This window comes from Suncus etruscus, chromosome X, assembly GCF_024139225.1.
Source record: "Suncus etruscus isolate mSunEtr1 chromosome X, mSunEtr1.pri.cur, whole genome shotgun sequence".
NCBI lineage: Eukaryota > Metazoa > Chordata > Mammalia > Eulipotyphla > Soricidae > Suncus > Suncus etruscus.
In genome coordinates this window covers 73,117,005-73,131,161 of record NC_064868.1, presented here as the reverse complement: position 1 = coordinate 73,131,161, position 14,157 = coordinate 73,117,005, and the positions used below count along the sequence as shown (strand labels likewise).

The following is a 14,157-nucleotide window of genomic DNA, read 5'->3' as shown; positions in this document are numbered from 1 at the left end:
TTGTGATGTTTCTTCTACTTTTTAATTTTCTTCTCTCAAACTGATGTTGAGAGCCTCTAGAAGGACTTCACCCATTTTCAGGTTATTTGATTTTTACCCCATTTTATTGCTTTTCTTTTCTCAAACAGAACCACATAACTTGAACCATCTCTAATTGAGGGGGGAATAATGGAGGATACCAAGACCAAACAGTTGTATTGTCACTAAGTAGTAAGCTAGACACAGAGGGAATTACTTATACTAGCAGCCCAGGGGGTAAGGGTGAGGGATATGGAATGCAAGCTGGGAAAGGGGGTGGGGGGAGGACAACTTTGGTGATGGAATTCCTCTGATTCAATGTTAATATGTACCTAAAATATTACTGTGAAAGATATGTAACCCACTTTGGTCAAAATAAAAATTATTATAATTAAAAAAAGAAACCGTGTCAATAAGCAGTATGATATTTGATAGTGGGCAATAAATATCACGCATTTAATATATCCCCTTTAATTTTTATTGTTGTCAAGGGTCTTACTAATGATTTAAGGGGTTCCTGGAGGTAATAAGAATGAAACTCAGGATCTCTTACATTCAAGGCATGTGCTTTGAACTTTGAAAATATTCGTCATGGGCTGGAGAGATACCAGAGTTGTAGGGCATTTGCCTTGCATTGGGCAGACCTTGGAAAGACCTGGGTTCGATCCCTGGCATCCCATATGGTCCCCAAGCCTACCAGGAGCTATTTCTGAGCACAGACAAAGGTGTAATACTTGAGTGCCTCTGGGTGTGCCCTCCAAACAAAAAAAATTAAATTAAAACTGGAGGGTATTGTTCAGAGTCAAGTCAGAAGGATAGATATAGAACTATCTATCTCATATATTGGGATATAAAATACACAAAATAGGAGGAATAAGAGGTGGCTATGGCAAGAGATCTGGTTCACAGAACTGGGCTTAACAATGGTTTTGCATGGAAAGGCAAAGGTTTTGGAAGGGACCCTGAGACATAGGTGGAGGGAAGCAGATACTCTGGAGGAACATGTGCTGTCTGAACATTGTATTAGTAAAATTCCATCATTAACAGTATGGGGATTCTGTTTTTGTTTTTTTAAAAAAAGAACAAAGAAACAAAAGATAACAACTAAAGCAAAAAAATTAGCTCCAGCTCTTTGAGCCACATCCCTGGATCTCTCTCTCTCTCTCTCTCTCTCTCTCTCTCTCTCTCTCTCTCTCTCCTCTCTCTCTCTCTCTCTGTGTGTGTGTGTGTGTGTGTGTGTGTTTTACATTTTGGTCCTATTTGGAATTTTCTTTTTTTTTTTTTTGGTTTTTGGGCCACACCTGAAGGTGCTCAGGGATTATTCCTGGCTGTCTGCTCAGAAATAGCTCCTGGCAGGCACGGGGGACCATATGGGACACCGGTATTTGAACCAACCACCTTTGGTCCTGGATTGGTTGCTTGCAAGGCAAACGCTATTTGGAATTTTCAATAAGCTTAAAATGCACTTGAGGCATCATGATATAGTCTTCCATCTTTCCCCAATGGAAAAGTGGTTGGGTGTATGCTTGACTAGTGTGTTGCTTGACAAATGTGATGCTTGAGTTCATGTTCTGATTCCCCCTCCCTTACAGTAAATGAATATGTTTGCTGATCTGTATAAAATGACATTCTAGGACTCTAGGTTATTTTGGTAGGAGGGGGACGTAGTCATCTGTGTTCAGGGACACTTGTGGCTCAATACTGGGTGGTTGCTTGGAAAACTAGTGAGTAATGTCATGGGCATTTGGGGGAGGGATATTTTTTCAGGAGGAATTTTTGAATTTGAAATGGGACAGATTCAAGTCTATAGATTACACTGAGATGAACTGACATCTAAATAAGGTAGAGAATTCCAATCTGTGAACTTCTGTGAATTTTTCTACATAAGTATTCTATTCATATTTTTATTTACATTATGGATTTAGAGCCCCATCCAGTGCAGCTTAGGGGATAGTCCTGGCCCTTTGGTTGGGGGGTAATCTTTCTTAGTAATGTTCGGGGGCAAGAGGGAATCAAAATTGGATCTACAACATGCAAAGCATGTGCTCAGTCCATTGATTTATCTCTTCAAACCTTCGTTATATTTTTCAAATTATGTGTGCTTTATTATTTGGGTAATATTATAAATTTGTATTGTTCATTATTTTTCAAATTCCATTTAATACTTATATAAAAGAAAGTAATCAACTTAAATATATTAACCTTTTGTCCTCCATGTTATATTTTTTTCATTCTTTAATATATCTGAAATTTTGTCAAACATAGTTTGGTATTTACTGAAATAATATGTTCTTTTCTTTTGCTATTAAAATGATGAAAATAATATGTTTCAAACATTGACTTAACTTGGAATTCATCAGATTAGGCAAGTCTTCATTACTATTAACAGCTTAGACGGGCCTGAGAACAGTATGTAAGGCACTTACCTTGCATGCAGCCGATCCATGTTCAATCCTTGGCATTATATATGGTTCCCTAAGTCCTTCTAAGAAGGACCCCTGAATTGTGAGGCAGGACTAATGCCTGAGTACCAATGTATGTGGCCTATAAAACAAATAAAAAATAAATAACAGTTACTACAATTTAGCTAAATGATGAGAGGGAATATCAAACTTTTTATTCCCTTTGTTTTGGGTCCATACCTAGGAGTGTTCAGGGATTACTTCTAAATCTTTGCTCATCAGTAACTCCTTATTATACTTGGGTACCACTTGTGATGTCAGGGATGGAATGGAGCTAGTTCCATGGCAGACAAGTGACTTAAGCTCCGCACTGACACTCATTTATTGTTACTTGGAATGAATGGAATCCATTTTTTAGGATGCTACCAGGGACCAGAAGCTGGCTACAAAGATAAGAAGGAAAGGTGGTGTGAAGGTTGACTCATGGCCTGACCTGGGTGAACAGGGACTGAGAGGAACACCTCTGAGTCTCTCTTGAGTGCATTTCCCACAACTTGCCTGGAGACCCAAGATTAAGGTGGTATTTCAGCCCACAGTCATCTGGCATGAGCAGCTTTTCAGTCACCAGGTTTTCTTTTTTTTTTTGGTTTTTGGGCCACACCCGGTAACGCTCAGGGGTTACTCCTGGCTATGCGCTCAGAAGTCCCTCCTGGCTTGGGGGACCATATGGGACGCCGGGGGATAGAACCACGGTCCGTCTCCTAGGCTAGCACAGGTAAGGCAGGCACCTTACCTCCAGCGCCACCGCCCGGCCCCAGTCACCAGGTTTTCAAATGCATCTATATTAACCTCCCATCTTGGACACCTAGAACTTCTGAGTACCAGGGAATTTGAACTTGGCCCTGGCTAGCTCACAGCCTTCCTCACATGGTCTTGATTCTGTACTTTGGTTGGACGTGAAACTGTTTCCATAGACACCTTCATGCCAGTTTGGAATTTCAGACAGGAAGAGTATTAGGCAGATATGAACATCTATTGCTAAGAACTGTCTCCAAAGTTATTTAGAATGACCCCTACCAGCAATGGGCTTCTGGTTCTACTTGGAGTCCATTTGCTGTTTGTAGCCTCTGCACACCATACCTCAGGGGGCAGAGGCAGACCTTAAGGCTACACTCGTCTATTTCTAAAGTATGTCCCTTGGGGCTGTAGATATAGATAGAATAGTGGGTTTGATCCCTGACATTAAGAATAAAAGACAGGAGCGTCAGCTTAGCAGGCTTAAATGTTGTACATACAGATATCCAACATTGATCCGTGGCACAGCAAATGCCGTCCCCCAACACGCCCAGGTCACTCCTGGAACAGCCCCAAGCATCCCTAGCTGTGGTCTACAAAAAAAATGGAAGAGCTCAGTCATATCTGCTCCATATTCATTATGGCAAAGAACTAAATTCATTGCAGTATTTCTGTTGCACAGAAGGCAAGCAGTTTACTATGTTTGGCTGCGATCAGCTAAAGAATGAGCTTCATTATTAGCCCATTTTGGGTGGGTTTCTATGATACACAGGGCGTACTATGGTTTGGTACTCAGAAATCACTCCTGGAGAACCTCAGGATACCATGCTTTTAGCTCGGTACACCTGAGCATAAGGCACAAGTCTTATCCTCTAGTATATCTCATGTTTTTGGGTCGCAAAAAAAGAAAATGAAAGTAAAGCACCAAATTGTAAATCATAGGTGCGGAGGTTTGATCCCCAGACTCCCATCTGGTCCCCCTTGCCTGCCAGGAGTGATTTCTGAGCCCATCGCCAGGAGTAACTGCTGAGTGTCACCAGGTGAAGAATTCTAAATCATCTCCCAGCCTTCTAACGTAGTTAAACCATCATGTCTACCAAGTGCCTTGTTCACTCACCTGCTCCAAGTTGATGGTGAAAACCGCCAGGCACCTGGACAGAAAGGACACTGAAAACAGGAGCCCTCTGAACTGACGGACAGAAACGACAATGGACACAGGAGCCATGATGGACAAAGGACAGACGGCAGGGTCCACCCACACACTATCCTCCGTATGAGTTCAGCCCCTGTTATGGCTGAACCGAGTGCAAGAATCTTGGTGAGCCCCAGGACAGAGCTAAAGGGCCCCTCTGCTACTTACTGGAATCACAGGGTGGCCTTGATGCCAAGGGGGCACCGCCTCATTTGGAAATGGAACAGGTCTTGTCATGGTGGCTGCAGTGGGCCTAAAGATGGGGCGTGGCCACGTGCAGGGTCGCCACGCCCCCTTGTGTGCAGGCCCTGTGGCGTGGGGAATGGGGGGGCGCTTCCTGCTGGGGGATGTGATCTGCCCCCTGGAGGGTGTGCGTCCCACCCACAGTGCAGCCGTGAGGGTCCTCGGCAGAGGAGCACTAGTGAGTGTCTCCTTATCTTCCAGGTTTCAACAGCTTCCATCGCCACAGTTCTAGCAGCAGCAGAACGTGTGGGTAAGTGGAAGGCTTGAGAGCAGGGGAAGAAGATGGGAAGCCCGGGGAAGGGTCTTCGAGATGCTGCCCGTCAGCATGGGGGGACGGTGAGAAGATGGTGGCTCCTGTCCCTAGATTGGGGTGACTCGGGGGACCATGGATCCCTCGGGGGTTGTTTCCTTGTGGGTGGATGCCCCCATAGAGAATGTTTGGGAGAGTGGCGTCGGCTACACAAGGAAAGGAGACCATTGGCCGTTGGCCATATTGGTCGCTTGAGACCGTTGGTCGTCGGCCATGTTGGTCGCTTGAGACCGTTGGCCGTTGGCCATGTTGGTCGCGAGTCTTGACGGACACAAACTCCAGACAGACTGTGGCTGTCGCTTTCCCTTCAGGCTGTGACTCTGCAATTAGTTTATATGTTGGTTGTGTTTTATTAATATGGACATCATCGGGGCCGGGTAGGTGGCGCTGGAGGTAAGGTGTCTGCCTTGCAAGCGCTAGCCAAGGAAGGACCGCGGTTCGATCCCCCGGCGTCCCATATGGTCCCCCCAAGCCAGGGGCGATTTCTGAGCACATAGCCAGGAGTAACCCCTGAGCGTCAAGCGGGTGTGGCCCAAAAACCAAAAAAAAAAAAAAATATGGACATCATCATTTCTTCACACCGGCAATTATATTCTTTGAAGGTGAAGGTAAAGGTTTACTTTTTCTCCATGTTTATATGTTTTTTATTAACATGAACATCATTTCCACATGTCTTCAGTTCCATTCTCTTTAAATTTATGTTGTCAGCTTTGCAAATTTAATGTCAATTTCAGTGTTTTGTATTTTTAAGTCTGCAGGGAACATAGTTCTATGTCTTTATTATCATACTTTGAATTATTGGGAATTTTTTGTTCGCTTGTTTTTGTTTTGTGGCCACACCCGGTGTTGCTCACGGTTTACTCCTGGCTCTGTGCTCAGAAATAGCTTGTGGCTTGGGGCACCATATGGGACGCCAGGGAAATTGAACCACAGTCCATCTTAGGTCAGCCGCGTTAAAGGCAAATGCCCTACTCAGTAGGGCCTATATATGCCACCTCTCTGGCCCCTCTTAGAATTATTTGTGAATTTCTTTTCTTTCTTAATCTCATTCAGGTTTCTTCTATGGCACTATTTCTCCCAAAGGATAAATATCTACTTTCTGTTTTATACATTTTCTCTTTTATAGTACCCCTTTATTAATTTTATAAATTTACATGAACTGTTTTTGCCTATCTTTCTCCTATTTTATATAAACTTTACTCATATCAATGCAAGGTAATTTATCTAGCTGATCTGTATTTATATATGTATTTTCTTTAGAGGTCAGGCAAAGATTTGGACCCCATCAATGGTGCTTAGATCTATTCGTTGCTCTTGCTCAGACTCCACTCCTGTTGGTGCTCAGGGGAACAATATGCAACCAGGCTTGCTCCACATGCATGCAGCCTCTTAACCTCTACACCATATATTAGGACCTGTCTTTTATGTTTTAGGTTTATTACATTTTTTTAGCTGGCGGGGAGTTGGACCATAATCAGACACTACAAGGATATTCCAGGATCTATATTCAGGAGTTGTGCCTGCAAGTGTTCAAGCACCAGGTGGAGCCGGAGATCAAATGAGAGCTATAGCTCCTATTCTAGTTCTAGGTTTATTAAATGTTGCTTCCAATGCCTCACAATAGACACACACAATTAATTTTAGACTTTCCCTCCTTTTTTAACTTACAAAAGTCAGACTGTCCAATTCTTGCTAAGATTCATTTTTCTCACAACCCAGAAGTTTTCATTTTAATTTTTTGCTTTTTGGGTCACATCAGCACCACTATGCTCAGGGCTTATCCCTAACAGTGCCCTCAGGAATCAGAGTTGCTGGTGCTTGTGGGGTCATATGTGGTCCCAGGAATGAAACTAGGGCTAGTCAAGTGCATAAGTGCTTTATGTAAATTTTCTCAAGTATTTCTAAGAATTACTTAGATGTGAGGTAAAAATCTCTGAACAAATTTTGTTCATGTCATGGATATCTCATTTAATATTAATCAAATAAAAGTATTCAGAGTAATTATTTGAACATTGGTCAGTCCCTGGTGTGATTTTTAAATTTAACTTACTCTGTTTTGTGAATCCATCTGCTTTTAGTTTTCAAACTAATGTACACTTTCTTTTACTTTGGGGCTACAGCTAATGTGCTCGGGCCTTCCTCAGGACTCAGCTTTCAGAGATCATGCTTCCTAGTGTTCCACATACTGAATCATATGGTTCAGGGATGAACCTGGTTCAAACCACATGCCAGGACAGTCTCTCTGAGCCTAACTTTTCCTATTTAGTTGAGGTAACATTGATTCAAAATACTGTGTATGTTGTAGGGTAAATTTACACCTCAAAATTGCATGCTCAAAAACTATATCCTACTGAAATACTGGTAACTCCTCCCTTTAATTCAGTGGACCCTACCATCCTTTGTACCACTCTGTCCTCCCACGTGGGTAACCTAAGTTATGAGGTCAGGGTTTTCCCTTTTCCACCTTCCAGTATGATGGGAGCTGGAGATTGGTTTTGTTTGTATTCTCTTAAGTTTCTGTATCTTTGTTCAATATTTTAATACCACTAGCTAAGGTTTAACCTGTCAAATTTCCCCCTTTTTGAAGAACTCCCAGCACTGATGTTCGCTTAGGCTAAGCCACACAGTGCCTGGCCATCCTGCAGTGGCAAGGATCAAACCAGGGCCTTTTATTATCAGGCATATGTTTTAGCCCTTGAATTCTCTCCCTGCCCATGAAATGCTTCTTTGTCATCCTTTGATATGATCGCGTGATTCTTGACTTTCTGTTGACGTGATATATTTAATTATTTGCTTATGTTGAACCTTTTTCTTTTGGCTCCCTGGAATGAATTGTACTTGGTCATACTATACGATCTTTTCAATTATTGTTGAATTCAGTTAACTTAGAGTTATTTTTAAGGATTTTTGCATTTATGTTCATGTAGGATAGGACCATTTTGCTCTATAGTCACCACTTTCTTTTTTCATCATTATGCTTGTTTGCTTTTGGCAATAGCTAGAGTTTGATTAGCCTCCTATGGTGTATTTGAAGGTTTGGCAGACCTTAACTTTTGATGTCAGCTGGTCTTGGGTTGTAATATTTACAATGATTTTGGATGGCTGTTTTAATCTTCTCATAACTTATATCTGATTTGTACTGATTGATACTTGGAAAATTGTATGCCTTTAAGTATTGACTCATTTTTTTCTATGTTTTCTGGGTAAAAAAGTTTGTACTATAACTGCTTCCTGTAATTTCTTACCTAGTTACTATTATTTTATTTCTGTTACCATGGGTAGCCAATATTTAGGGGGGATTTCTATTAATAATAATAATAATTTGGAGAATTCTGTTAAAAATTTCCACTGGGGCCAGAGTGGGGCCAGTTGGTAGGGCATCTGCCTTGCAAGTTGCTGATCTGGGCTTTATCTGTGTCATCCTATATGATCCCCTGAGCCTGCCAGGGGTAGTTTCTTAGCACAGAGCCAGGAGTAAACCCTGAATAAAGCTGTATGTGACCCCCCAAATATTTTGCAACGAGAGAAGGAAGTAAAATGCTTGTCCCAGGGACAGGTGAGAAGTGGACGGGAGAGAAACTGGGGACATTAGCAGTAGGAAAAGTGCACTGGTAAAGGGTAGTATACATTCTATGACAGAAGCTTAATTATGAACAATTTTGTAACCAGTGTTTAAATAAAGAATGCATTTAAAAAACTTACACAGTGGAGCAGAAGAGATGGTACAGGAATGAAGGTGTTTGCCTTATATACTGCCTACCATCTTTGAGCCCTAGTACTGCATACAGACTGTGATCACAACCAGGAGCGACCCTGAAGCACAGACTTAAGAGTAATACCTGGGACCACAATGTGGTATCTAACCTTTCCCTGCCAAATATTCCAGAGGAAAAAAATGGATTTTAGTGTTTTGTATTGAGTTTTTTCAGAGGTATTGGTGGCTCTCAAGGTTACCCATGGAGTCCCCGGAGACTGGGAATAGATACCAGGACTCCCTATGTCAGACTTGCATCAAGTTCTTGGTTTATTTCCCAGCCCCTATTTATTTCTGATTCCTCTTATTTTATATAGAATTGAGGCAATTTTTATTAACTATGTCTAAATATTCTATTAAGAATGCTGTTTATTTGTAGTGAAATTAAAGGGTTATTTTATAGTACATATTTTTAGTTTTTTTCTTTTGCACTAACGGGTTGTATTTTTGTTTGTTTGGGGGGGTCACACTTAAAGATGTTCAGGGGGTACACTTGGCTCTGCTCTCAGGAATCACTCCTGGTGGGCTTAGGGGACACTGTGGGATGTTGGGGGTTGAATTCAAGTTGACTGCATAAGAGACAAACACCTTACTCACTTTCCTATCACTCCAGGCCCACAGGGACATACATATTTATAAATATAAAACTATCTATATATGTATATATATATATCGAGAGAGAGAGAGAGACTGAGAACTATATTGGTTTTGATGCCACAACTGGCAATGTTCAATGATGTGACTGGCCCTATGCTCAGGGTCATTCCTGTGAGTGCTCGTGAGATCTTATGGGATGCCAAGTATTGAATCCTATTTGAGTGGTGCAAAGCAAACACACATTTATTTTAAAGAGGTAGAGGAATGCAGCCTTAAAGCCTACCTCTGCTCGTGAGGTACTGTGTGCAGTGGCTGCATATAGCAAACATACTACAAGTAGTACCAGGATCCCATTGCTTGTATGGGTCATTCTAAATAATTTTGGACACAGTCTTTAGCAATAGAGGCTCATAATTTCCTCATTCTCTTCCCTCTCTGAGATTTCAGATAGGCATGTAGGCAATTGCTTACCTGGTATAGTATCTACTTCCAAAACCTTCTGTTTTCCATAGACCTGAACTGGAGAACAGTCCAAATAACTGTGGATGAGGCTGTCTGCTCACCCCATTTCCACCAGCACATGACGTGAGGTAGGGGTTCAAATTCATGGGGATATTAGGGACGGAGCGCTAGAGCAGGATTAGGGCTTTTTTCTTGCACGCAGCTGACCCAGGACGGACATAGATAGATCCCTGGTATCCCGTATGTTTCCCCTTGCTGGGAGTTATTTCTGAGTGCAGAGCCAGGGGTAACCGTCAACCCCATCGGGTGTGGCCCCAAGGCCAAACTCCCCTCCAAAAAACCCCCCAAATTTATGTGGGTTTTGCAAGTAACTAACTGATCAGTTTTCCCAGGACAATTTGTTGAAGTTTCCTTGTCCCACTTAATGGACACAACTGTCTTGCTATGGTTTAATTGTCCATATATCTGAGAATTTATCTATGCATGCTCAATTTTATCCCATTGTTCTGTTAGTCTGCCATTATTCCAATGCTACATACTGTTGGTTACTATAGGTTTGTGATATAATTTAATGCCAGGGAGAGAAATGCCTCTCGTCTACTTTTTTCCTCGAGCTTTCTTTGACAATATGGGGAGTTGAATGAATCTATATAAATTTCAGTAGTATTTGTCCCATGTCCTTAAGCAATGTCATGGCAGTTTAATGGGGATCGCATTGAATTTGTATTGTTAATTGAGTGCAGTCATCATTTGAAGTATGTTGGTTCTTTCAATCAATGAGCAAGGCATATGTTGCCATTACTTTGTACCTTCTATTCATTACAGTAAATTAGCTTCCTTTATATTAATTTTACCTACTTGTTATGATAATTCCAGAGATTTGATTTTTTAGTGAATTGTAAATGGTATGGTTTTTCACCATTTTTCCCTCATAGTTTATTTAAAAGCACGAAATATTTTTCTACAAGCATCACGAGGAGCTAAAGCTAAGCATTAGGCTGCGAGTAGCTGCTGAGAACTGTCAAGTTTGAGCCCAAAACAAATAAAAATTTTTATCTTTCTGTGCATAAATTTTTTTAATATTTTATTTAAACACCTTGATTACATACATGATTGGGTTTGAGTTTCAGTCATGTAAAGAACACCACCCATCACCAGTGCAACATTCCCATCACCAATGTCCCAAATCTCCCTCCTCCCCACACGACCCCCGCCTGTACTCTAGACAGGCTTTCCATTTCCCTCATACATTCTCATTATTAGGACAGTTCAAAATGTAGTTATTTCTCTAACTAAACTCATCACTCTTTGTGATGAGCTTCCTGAGGTGAGCTGGAACTTTCAGCTCTTTTCTCTTTTGTGTCTGAAACTTATTATTACAAGGGTGTCTTTCATTTTTCTTAAAACCCATAGATAAGTGAGACCATTATGTGTTTTTCTCTCTCTGACTTCACTCAGCATAATAGATTCCATGTACATTCACGTATAGGAAAATTTCATGATTTCATCTCTCCTGACAGCTGCATAATATTCCATTGTGTATAAGTACCACATTTTATTTAGCCATTCGTCTGTTGAAGGGCATCTTGGTTGTTTCCAGAGTCTTGCTATGGTAAATAATGCAGCAATGAAAATAGGTGTAAGGAAGGGGTTTTTGTATTGTATTTTTGTGTTCCTAGAGTATATTCTTAGGAGTGGATTAACTGGATCGTATGGGAGCTCGATTTCCAGTTTTTGGAGGAATCTCCATAACTCTTTCCATAAAGGTTGAACTAGACGGCATTCCCACCAGCAGTGGATAAGAGTTCCTTTCTCTCCACATCCCTGCCAGCACTGTTTATTCTCATTCTTTGTGATGTGTGCCATTCTCTGTAATGTGAGGTGGTATCTCATCATTGTTTTGATTTGCATCTCCCTGATGATTAGTGATGTGGAACATTTTTTTTCTTTTTTTTAAATTTATTTAAACACCTTAATTACATACATGATTGTGTTTGGGTTTCAGTGATGTAAAGAACACCACCCATCACCAGTGCAACATTCCCATCACCAATGTTCCAAGTCTCTCTCCTCCCCACCCGACCCCCGCCTGTACTCTAGACAGGCTCTCCATTTTCCTCATACATTCTCGTTATTAGGACAGTTCAAAATGTAGTTATTTCCCTAAATAAACTCATCACTATTTGTGGTGAGCTTCCTGAGGTGAGCTGGAACTTCCAGCTCTTTTCTCTTTTGTGTCTGAAAATTATTATTACAAGGGTGTCTTACATTTTTCTTAAAACCCATAGATGAGTGAGACAATTTTGCATTTTTCTCTCTCTCCCTGACTTATTTCACTCAGCATAATAGATTCTGTGTACATCCATGTATAGGAAAATTTCATGACTTCATCTCTCCTGACAGCTGCATAATATTCCATTGTGTATATGTACCACAGTTTCTTTAGCCATTCGTCTGTTGAAGGGCATCTTGGTTGTTTCCAGAGTCTTGCTATGGTAAATTGTGCTGCAATGAATATAGGTGTAAGGAAGGGGTTTTTGTATTGTATTTTTGTGTTCCTAGGGAATATTCCTAGGAGTGGTATAGCTGGATTGTGTGGGAGCTCGATTTCCAGTTTTTGGAGGAATCTCCATATCGCTTTCCATAAAGGTTGAACTAGATGTTATTCCCACCAGCAGTGGATAAGAGTTCCTTTCTCTCCACATCCCTGCCAACACTGTTTATTTTCATTCTTTGTGATGTGTGCCATTCTCTGGGGTGTGAGGTGGTATCTCATCGTTGTTTTGATTTGCATCTCCCTGATGATTAGTGATGTGGAACATTTTTTCATGTGTCTTTTGGCCATGTGTATTTCTTCTTTGTCAAAGTGTCTGTTCATTTCTTCTCCCCATTTTTTGATGGGATGAGATTTTTTTTCTTGAAAAGTTCTGTCAGTGCCTTGTGTATTTTGGAGATTAGCCCCTTATCTGATGGGTATTGGGTGAATAGTTTCTCCCACACAGTGGGTGGCTCTTGAATCCTGGGCACTATTTCCTTTGAGGTGCAGATGCTTCTCAGCTTAATATATTCCCATCTGTTAATCTCTGCTTTCACTTGCTTGGAGAGTGCAATTTCCTCCTTGAATATGCCTGTAGTCTCAATGTCCTGGAGTGTTTTGTCTATGTGTGTTCTATATATCTTTTGGTTTTGGGTCTTATATGGAGGTCTTTAATCTATTTGGATTTTACCTTCATACATGATGTTAGCTGGGGGGTCTAAGTTCAATTTTTGCAAATGGCTAGCTAGTTGTGCCAACACCACTTTTTGAAGAGGCTTTCCATGCTCCATTTAGGATTTCCTGTTCCTTTATCAAAAATTAGGTGATTGTATGTCTGGGGAACATTTTGTGAGTATTGAAGCCTATTCTACTGATCTGAGGTCCTGTCCTTATTCCAATAACATGCTATTTTGATAACTATTGCTTTGTAGTATAGTTTAAAGTCGTGGAAAGTAATTCCTCCCATATTCTTTTTCCCAATGATTGCTTTAGCTATTCGAGGGTGTTTATTGTTCCAAACGAATTTCAAAAGTGCTTGATCCACTTCTTTGAAGAATGTCATGGGTAACTTTAGAGGGATTGCATTATATCTGTATAATTCCTTGGAGAGCATTGCCATTTTGATGATGTTAATCCTGCCAATCTATGAGCAGGGTATGTGTTTCCATTTCCAAGTGTCCTCTCTTATTTCTTGGAGCAGAGTTTTATAGTTTTCTTTGTATAGGTCCTTCACATTTTTAGTCAAGTTGATTCCAAGATATTTGAGTTTGTGTGGCACTCTTGTGAATGGGGTTGTTTTCTTAATGTACATTTCTTCCTTATTATTATTGGTGTATAGAAAGGCTATTGATTTTTGTGTGTTAATTTTGTAGCCTGCTACCTTGCTATATGAGTCTATTGTTTCTAGAAGCTTTTTGGTAGAGTCTTTAGGGTTATCTAAGTAGAGTATCATGTTATCTGCAAACAGGGAGAGCTTGACTTCTTCCTTTTCTAATTGGATTCCCTTGACACCTTTTTCTTGCCTAATCACTATAGCGAGTACTTCCAGTGCTATGTTGAATAGGAGTATTGAAAGAGGACAGCCTTTTCTTGTGCCAGAATTTAGAGGGAAGGCTTTTAGTTTGTCTCCATTGAGGATAATATTTGCCACTGGCTTGTGGTAGATGGCCTTAACTATATTGAGAAAGGTTCCTTCCATTCCCATCTTGCTGAGAGTTTTGATCAAGAATGTGTGTTGGACCTTATCAAAAGCTTTCTCTGCATCTATTGATATGATCATGTGGTTTATATTTTTCTTGTTGAAGTTGTGTATTATGTTGATAGATTTACGGATGCTAAACCATCCTT

At 40.8% G+C, this 14,157-nt stretch overlaps 2 pseudogenes; one reads left to right on the top strand and one right to left on the bottom strand.

Moving 5' to 3' along the window:
- Positions 1-3,463: 3,463 nt before the first annotated feature.
- On the bottom strand, positions 3,464-3,593 carry LOC125999674 (uncharacterized; annotated as a pseudogene).
- Positions 3,594-9,575: 5,982 nt separating this feature from the next.
- LOC125999670 (uncharacterized) lies at positions 9,576-9,704 on the top strand (annotated as a pseudogene).
- The last annotated feature ends 4,453 nt before the right edge of the window (positions 9,705-14,157 follow it).